The sequence below is a fragment of the Colossoma macropomum genome, unplaced genomic scaffold (assembly GCF_904425465.1).
Source record: "Colossoma macropomum unplaced genomic scaffold, Colossoma_macropomum, whole genome shotgun sequence".
NCBI classification, from domain to species: Eukaryota; Metazoa; Chordata; class Actinopteri; order Characiformes; family Serrasalmidae; genus Colossoma; species Colossoma macropomum.
Genome location: NW_023494790.1, coordinates 8,347,900 through 8,357,003, shown reverse-complemented (window position 1 = coordinate 8,357,003; position 9,104 = coordinate 8,347,900).

The window sequence follows — 9,104 nt, the reverse complement described above, 5'->3', positions numbered from 1 at the left end:
TTTATTTAGTTCAACCTTCCTTTTCACTGGCCCTAAACCTGCTATAACTCTAAACTTACTGTCTACTCAAAATGTAAACTTAACCGAATTTCACTTTATCTTGACCTCAACTGAACAGCTAAACGTAACCCTAATCCAGGGTTAGGTCAGCAACCCAAATGTTAAGAAGAGCCATTTTGTCACTTCAACAAAAATCAAACCACCTTGAGAGCCACAACATTTTATGTCCAATTTAACATCTCGGCAGAAAATATGTCTCAGTATGTGCTAATGTTTTAGTATAGGCTATAAAATAAAGCAGCTGTACTTTGCTTTGCTTTAAGCTTTAGCTGCTTTTCTTGCATCTCCGGCAGGAAACTTTTCCACAAAAGTGGAATAGTTTATTGTAAAATATATCTCGACATTCAACTTATTACGAGGCTGAGGTCAGCTTCTCATTCCCCAGCTTCTTGTTTGAATTTACCTGTTCCACCTTAAATGGTGCCCAAGGTGCCAGAATGTAACTGCTGCACCACTTGAGGTGGAACAGGAAAAATCAAACAAGAAGCTGACTTCGCAGCTTTTTATTGTTTGAGAGTTTTTCATTGCATATTAAACATATCAGGAAACCAAACGGAATGCTTATAAATGCAAATGACTCCATTCATCTCCAAATTATCCATGTTTGTTTTAAATCTTTCTCTTTGCTGTTTTGTTAGCTACTAGCTAGGCAAGATTTTCGTCTGAGTTGCTGTGGTGACCAGCAGTTTATGTGCCAACCTTCTGTGAATTAGCAGTTAACTCCTACATTAACTCCAGTATTTAAGACCACTGATTGTTAAAACTGTTAGAACGGTCAGCAGAGCTTTATTGAATTATTTTATTTTTCCCTAAAAATATAATTCTGCTGTGGCAACAACAGGGCAGTAAAAGAACTCAGGAGTCACATGGTGCTGACCCCTGCCCTAATCAATGACAACTGAGCTTCACCAGATAGTATAACAATTTGAAACTCTGTAGGCCAGCCATTAAAATAACAGTCAAAGGCAGAGTTCAGCAGAATTTGGTTAGTTTGTAAGTTCACTGTTTGGGTCACTCAGTGTCATTTTCACATTTACTCTGTGACTCTCATTGCTACCACAAAGGAAACCTTGCAGTCAAAACATTATAATGAGATCCCAGCTGTGGACTGAGATCCTGTACCCAGCTGTGTGTGGGTACAGGATCTCCATATCTCTCTAAAGGCACTTTTACACCTATATTTTATGGTGCAGATCCACACTTTTTCTTTAGATTGGTCCTTTTTTGACAACAGGTATTTGAGTCTGCACCAAACAAAGGAACAATAGTAAAGCAAAAATCACAGGTCTTGGTCCACATCCAAGTGGACCCTGGTTCAGTTTGCTGTTGGTGGAATGTATTTTTACAATGGTCTGCACCAAATGAAGGACTTCAACATCATAGCATGGTTTTCTCTTCGCAGCGCGTCAGCACCGTACTGTCAGCATAATCTGTCTGTTTTAGCGTCTGCTCCTATCATTCTTTCAGCATGAGCTGATGCTAAGAACAGCAAAATAATAGTGAAGATATGCTTGTGGGTTTGGTACATTAATTGTGGAACATATCTTTGCCAAGCATAAGCAGCCTGATTGGTTACAATATAAAAATAAAGAAACACACGTCAGGTAAGGTTTATTCTTATTGCTGTAATTGTGGTACACTTAGACTTTAAAGATTTATTTTTTAGAGTGACAGAGCCCTGGTATCCTTGCAGAATTTTGAACCAATACACAAACAACCAAGTACATGTACAGTTTGGTGCTTTTGTCGTCACAAAACCGCAAAGTCTACTGAGAACAAACTCAGTGGGAAAAAGCCTTGATTTCAGACATACAGGATTTCACCCTTTGTCTTATTGTATCTGTCAAGCAAAATCCTTTACTGTTACCATGACACAACAAAAAATCCATATGTTAATTAGTAGCATCAACTAGCAACATAAACTTAAACCACTGCAGAGAAAACTATAATTGCTCAGTCAAAAATCAAATGTACACAATTTTACCCTCAAGACAAATACAACAGATCAGATAAGACTGGTTTTGTTTGGGGTCTAAAGTGTGCTTCTTTAGTTCTTCACTGGAGCTACAAGGCTACTGTAGCTAACAAGTAATTAAAGACACCTGTTAGCATCTTGTAAACTGCATGCCTAAATCCCCATGCACTTGACTCAAACCATGTGGACTTATTGAGTAATCTCAACCAGACTTCTTATATGGTTTCTGACCCTGTACGACATACAAAAGGACGAAAGTTCAGAAAACATTCAGGCTACTACTTTTTGCCATAATAGTTGGAAATCACATAACTATATACTACAAGTATGAATTTTGAATGCTAACAGTTGGCTTTAAGCTTTCACTACTGGTTAACTACATTATCCTTGTAGCTCTAATGCAAAACTAAAGAAACAATCTTTGGATACCGATCATGTCTCTAACCCATTACATTTAGTACAGGAAAAATGATGTACATTTTTGGCCAAATCATTGCTTTAATGCCTTTAATAACACCAAAGGACGCATTGTTCTTGTAGATTAGTGTAGAAGAAGAAGACCATGACCCACAGCAGAGATGAAGTAGAAATAACATGGAAGTCTCCATCATTTCTTTGTCCATTTTTAGTCTTCAGCATCTGCCCTTTTCTATCTGCTATCTCTGTATTCCAGTGCAAATTCCAAGCTCCACTGTTTCAAAGACTGCAACTTCTGCAGTGTCCCTGGAATCGTAGCTCTTTCAAAGTCTCTCATCACGTCATTATTTGACATGGTGAAAGACACACAGCAGGACCCCCACCCCCCACATTACCATGGCTGATCATTGCCCTGTGCTTTCTGCGGGGATGTGCATGCATGTCTCTTTCCCCAGCAAAACATATGATGCAGTGGATACAAATAGCTGGCCTTCGCCCTCTCCTCTCAACCCTGCGCTCTGAGGAATCCTCTCTGGAATCCTCACTGCAGTCTTTGCATATCCACAGTTTATTTATATCAGAGCTACAGCCAACTCATTTGAGTTTGTGTCTCACTTCAGACGGAGCTAGAGATATAGACAACAGAGATACATGTTGGATGTCAAACAAATCTCAGTTCCAACATGAAAGGCTAATCAAAACAGAAATTAGTAAAATCACCTTTTAACAATACTCAATGATCATCTAGGGACTGTCAACACAAACTGATCCAGTTTTAAAAATTTAATAATTTGCCATTTTTGGCAGGTCAGTCTAGCACCCACACTCTCTAATTATGCAGCCAGGCTGTTGTAGCACATGCAGAATGTGGCTTGGTGTTGTCATGTTAAAATAAACATGAACACCACTAAAACAGACATCTGAAAGGCCTCATATGATGCTCCAAAATGTGTATATATCTTTTAGTGTTAATTGTGCCTTTACAGATGTACAAGTTACTTTTGCCATGGACACTAATACACCAAACACAAAAGATTGTGCCTTTTGAACTTTATTCTGATAAAAATCTAGATGGTTCCTTTGTTCTTTGGCCCGAAGAACACAATGTCCATTAGTACCATAAACAATCTGAAAGGTTGACTCATCAGACCACAGTACACATTCCCACTGGGCATCAATCATCAGTCATTCATGCATTTCAGATGAGCTTGAGCCCAGAAAAGTCCGCTGTGTATGGCTTCTGTTGTGCCTAGTACAGTCTTAATTTGCATTTATGGATGAGCAACAAGCGATGTTTTTTAACAACAGTTTATGAAAGTATTCCTGAGCCCATGTGATGAAATCCATCACAGAAGGATGCCAGGTTTTAATGCAGCGCAAAGTCATGGGCATTCAGTTGTAGTTTTCTGCCATTGCCCTTCACACACAGAGACCTCTCTGGCTTTCCTGAAAAGGTTGATGATATTATACACTGTAGAGAGCGAAACACCTGAAGTTGTTACAATTACTCATTAAAGAAAGTTGTTCCTAAACTGTTGGATTATGCATGAATTCATTTTTTCGGTAAAGTGGTCAGGAATGAGGCATACCTGCTCATTAAGGTCTAGGCCTTTCTTGAACGCTTCTATTATACCCCATCATGTTTGCATTGCTTTTTAAATATCTTTTTATTAAACTCTTCCCAAAATTCCTAGTCTTAAATTGCCCTGTCTCAACCTTTTTGGAACATGTTGCAGGGAACCATTTCAGAATAAGTGTTAATTTGCAAAAACAATGAAGTTGATAAGGTAAAAATTAAATGATGTGTCTTTATTCAGTTTTTGTTTAAATACAGGTCAAAGTGGGTTTACAAGTCTTTACTTTCTGTCTTTATTTACATTTCACGAACTGTCCCAAGCTTTTGGAAACTGAAGTTTGTAGAAATGCTTCACGGTGCTTTTGAAGCCTTACAAAAATAATTTTACATTATAAACAAATCCCTTAAACTGCAGGCTTGTTTTCTGTTATTAATGTTCAAAATTAGTACTCGATAATTATAATGAATTATTTGCTACCTGCTCATAAATGAATAGAAGTTGTGTAGAATTATACTGACAAACAAAAATATTGTTGACAGAATTTCTGCTAGTTTGCTAAAACAGCCATGACTGATTGAAACTTTAAAATAACTAAAAAAATGTGGGCAACTTCTCATAAGCTAATGAGACAAAATATTGGCTTTGATAATAGTTTGTGAATGATACGTTACTTACTGATTAATAGGTCTGCAGTTTAAGTAAAGGTCAAAAGCCCTCAACTAAATAACAATAACACTGATAAAACATAAAAAGTGCTCACAAAACCCTAGGCCCTATATACATTCACAACATGAATCACCGCACACCATGACAAAAGATACCACACCATAAAACAAAGAGTTTGGTCTTCTGAGGCTTTATGAGTTGAAAAGACAAACAAAAATAGTCAGTGTAATAAATGTGTGTAAAGAGGGCTCAGTTTTAACTGTAACTGCAGTCATTAAATGGCATTAGTCAGTTATATCCATTTCTTCATACCAGAAATATGTGCCACTCTTGCTGAGGAGCACAATGGTACCTCAACCACAGAGGCGCCAGAGTAAACCACACAGTGCAATAAATCCTAAATGCATCCAGTAATGAATGAGCACTGACTCCATGAGATACTCAGACAAGGTGCTCTGTTTCAGTCTTTTCTACTATTATATAGTTATTCTGGTATTGGACACTATACAGCAGATAAAGAGGGAGAAAAAAGAGAGTAACATTTCTCGCTCCTGAGAGTGCACAGACTGTGCCCCAGAACTGGAAGACAGTTGACTTTACAGTTTATAAAACAGGAATTCTGAAGCATGACTGATAAGAGGCTTCAACCACAGTCTGTCCATCATTCTAACTGCAATATGACCACAGTGAAAAAAAGGAACTCCAACTCTAAGTGGTTCCTCAACACACAATCTCAGTTATGCCAACAGTCATCATGTTGTATATAAGCTGTACAAAAGCATTTGCATTAACCACATGCACAGTTTCTTCACTTTGGCAGGTCTGTGCACTGATGTTGCACTGTATGTATGTATACTGTACTATCTGTATTTGTATCTATTCAGTGCTGCAAATATCTGTATTCGTCCTTGGATTTGGAACAGAAGTGGGAGTTGCATAACCTGGACATTGTTGCATAATTTTTACAGTTTTTTATATTTTATATTTACAATTGACAACAAAAGTCACCAGATAATATTTTATCAGATTTTCTTTAGTTTTTCGGTTTGTTACATTACAGAAAGATTAGAATCTACAAAGCTGGGCTGCAGCTATAAACAACATTTCAACAGAGACCCCAGCAGATGTTACTCTGTGTACAGCACATGATCCAGGTGGGCTATATGGAGTGGTGGCTCTGCTGGGAAGTGATGGATGGATGTTTTAATTTTTTTTTAACTGTATTTCAGTCAATAAATATGTAAAATAAAGCTTATTTTTCTTGTGAATTTTAGGCTAGTTTGTACAGAAATATGACTGTGTTTAAGTCAACGCGACTGAAGCAAACCACAGGCTGTGTCCAATACTTTTCCTGTTTGCTTTCCTTAGTTGATCCATAAGCTATCCATCCGCTCTGCCAATATATTTAGTGAGGCCATGGGCTACAGAACAAGCAAAATCAAGAAAAAAAAGAAAGGAAGTTTTAACTATTTGGCCACAGATTTCCATGAACAAGCAGAGTGAATTTCAAGGTCTAATGTACCTTGGGTCTAAAAATCAAGCAAGTCGCAAGTGTCTACTAATCAACACTGATATTTGTGTCAGGTTAGAAAGCATTATCTGTTCATTCTGAAGAATTTATTCACATTTGCTTACATACTTATTGGCCCTATTATTGACCCGGAGTCCAAGAGAGCCCCATCACTCAGTGTGATGCTAGCCAACACAGGCATTTGTTAGCCAATGTAAAAGAATTAGCTGTTAGCTCCAAATGAGATGAGCAGTATAATGCTGGTGCATTAGCGGCAGTTTGAAAAGATGCGGTGGAGCTTTAAGAGTCTTTGAGGAAGCATGCGGTAGTCTTCACCCTCCCAGCTTGCCAGCTTAATAGCATTGTGTACTGTGGGGACCTACATAGCAGGTGGAATTGGGAATAACTAAACTGGGGAGAATGTTAAATGTGGCACATCTCATTTACACAAACACAACCTATTAAAGGCTATTGTTGTGTTTTTCTTTGTAATTTAACTTTTTACTTTTTTTAATTCAACAAATACACTTAAAATAGTGATGCACTGAATTTGCTTAATTCAAATAAGTAGAACATATCCACAGTAATAACATATTTTACATCAACTAAAAGTAAGTAACTGTCAGCTGAAACAACTGAAAGTTAAATTAACTGAAAGGCTGGTTTATTTTGAATTAAGTAAATTCAATGCATTACATTCAGTGTGACCACTGCCTAGACTATTACAACAGACATGGAGCTACTCTGATTTGAGTAGCTCACTCAAGGAACAATAATACTGTAATTCTGGCATCTGTGTGGGAACTCTTTTCACAGCAGAACAATGAGTATTGGGGCGGTGTTGGCAGAAAGAAGCAGGCATGTGGCAGTGAGTGTGGAGGGAGGACCACACAGAGCAGAATGACCCAGGGAGTCTCAGTAATTCATGTGACTTAATTACTGCTTTAAAACATTATTTTTCCATGCAGAGTTTGTATACAAAAAATGTAAAGCAGCGTGTGTGAAACATATGACAATATGACAATGTAGTACAGTGGCAACCTACCACGTTTCATTTTCAGAGGGGGTTGAACTAGTAAACTAGTAGAAACAATGACTTCAGAGAGAACTGCATTCAATGATCTCTCTCTCTCTCTCTCTCTCCTCTCTCTCTCTCTCTCTCTCTCCCCTTTTTCCTGAATCATGGTGCTGAATCATGCTGTCGGGCAATTCAAGGATTTTTATTCCCACCCCAATGTTTATTTATGGTTCCGTCTCCAGGGAAACCACAGGAAGTATGATGTGCTTCTTCAGAATAGAAATGAGAGAGAGAGACAGGCAGACAGAGAGAGAGAGAGAGAGAGAGAGAGAGAGAGAGAGATGCTGTGAATTTGTATGTGTGCCCTTGAAATATACAAAGCCATTAGAACAGATTAGAAACATGACCTAAATAAAAGTGCACACGTTCCTAGTTCTAAAGTGTGCTGTGAATGTGATGAGTGTTTCACTACAGTGGGTCTCACGGCTGTGTGTACTCTATGAGAGTAATGAAAATATGCTGACAGGCTTGAGGAAGCGCATGGTGGCACCAGGAAAGGGCAAACATGAACGGAAGTCAAACAAACAGGCTTACAATCACTCTATATTACTTCAACTTTAAGCAGTTTTGTAGACGCTGTCTCATATATATTATCATGTATGTAACCTTGTCTGATAGTTTTGCACTGGAGCTTTGATACTGAAGTAGCTAATTAGGATTGTGAGAGCACAAAGTAGTCAAGTAATGTCAAATATTGGTTTCTGATACTATATGACCTATTATGACCTGTGGCCAAAACTTTGACTTTGCCTAGCTAAAAACAGTAGCAGCAGCCATCCCGAGGCCTGATTTTGTCAGTGCTTTTGTAGACACATTAGCTTCAAACCTCTACTACAAAACTAAAAAAGTAAACTTCAGACACCAATCATGTGTTGGCTGATCAACTATATTTGAGATAAAGGAGAAATATGTGCAAGTTTGCCTTTTTCCCAACCTAATTTTTAGTATTATGAAATGTATTTCTGTCTAAGAGATGAATCAGTAGATCACAAGTAAGTGTTGTCATTCTGCCACAGCCTGCTTCTGCTAAGCTGTCTATTATTGTTCTATCACAGTTGTACAGTTTCAGCATTTTTAACACTCTACCATGTTAACTAACATGTTTGTGATCTTAAGTCAGTGACCTAAACTTCACACTAACCTTTGGTTACTGTATTGAAACCTTATGTGTGTTATTTGTTTGAGTTTTTTGATCCTGGTTCGTAAACTGTGTAGTCAAAGTGATGGTAGCTGGACTTGGTGTAAACTTCATCAACTATGAGTTTATGGAAGTAATCTCTTGCCATTTTGTTCTCTAAAGCCCACAAACATCCTTTGGTTTTACACTGTGCAGAAAACAACCGATAGGCCAACTGAACCAGTGTGAACACACACAAAGCACCCCTCCCCAGTGTCTGGGTTTGTTGATTGTGGGGAGTTTTAGGTTGGTGAGTCTGGGCTCACGTCCCAAAAGATCCTCTAAATCCTGACTCATTTGCCAGCAGTCTTCTCTCTGGGGTCAAGCTGATAAGCTCATGCTTTTCCTATGGTGTGATGACAAGCTACCATGCCAGACACAGTCTCAACATGATAATCAAACTGACAATGACAAGCACAGTCTTGTGATATTAGGCTTCTGCTAATAACAATATAAAAAAAAACTTTCCATATTTTCTCAAACATGTAGATCTGTACAATAAACACCCTAGCAACCTGGGATACTATAGCAACCACCTACCTATCAACACCCTAGCAACCACTTTGGATACCATAGCAACTACCTAGCAACAACATGTTGGGCATATAAGTTTTTCTCATGACAGTGATGATACAATGATGTGG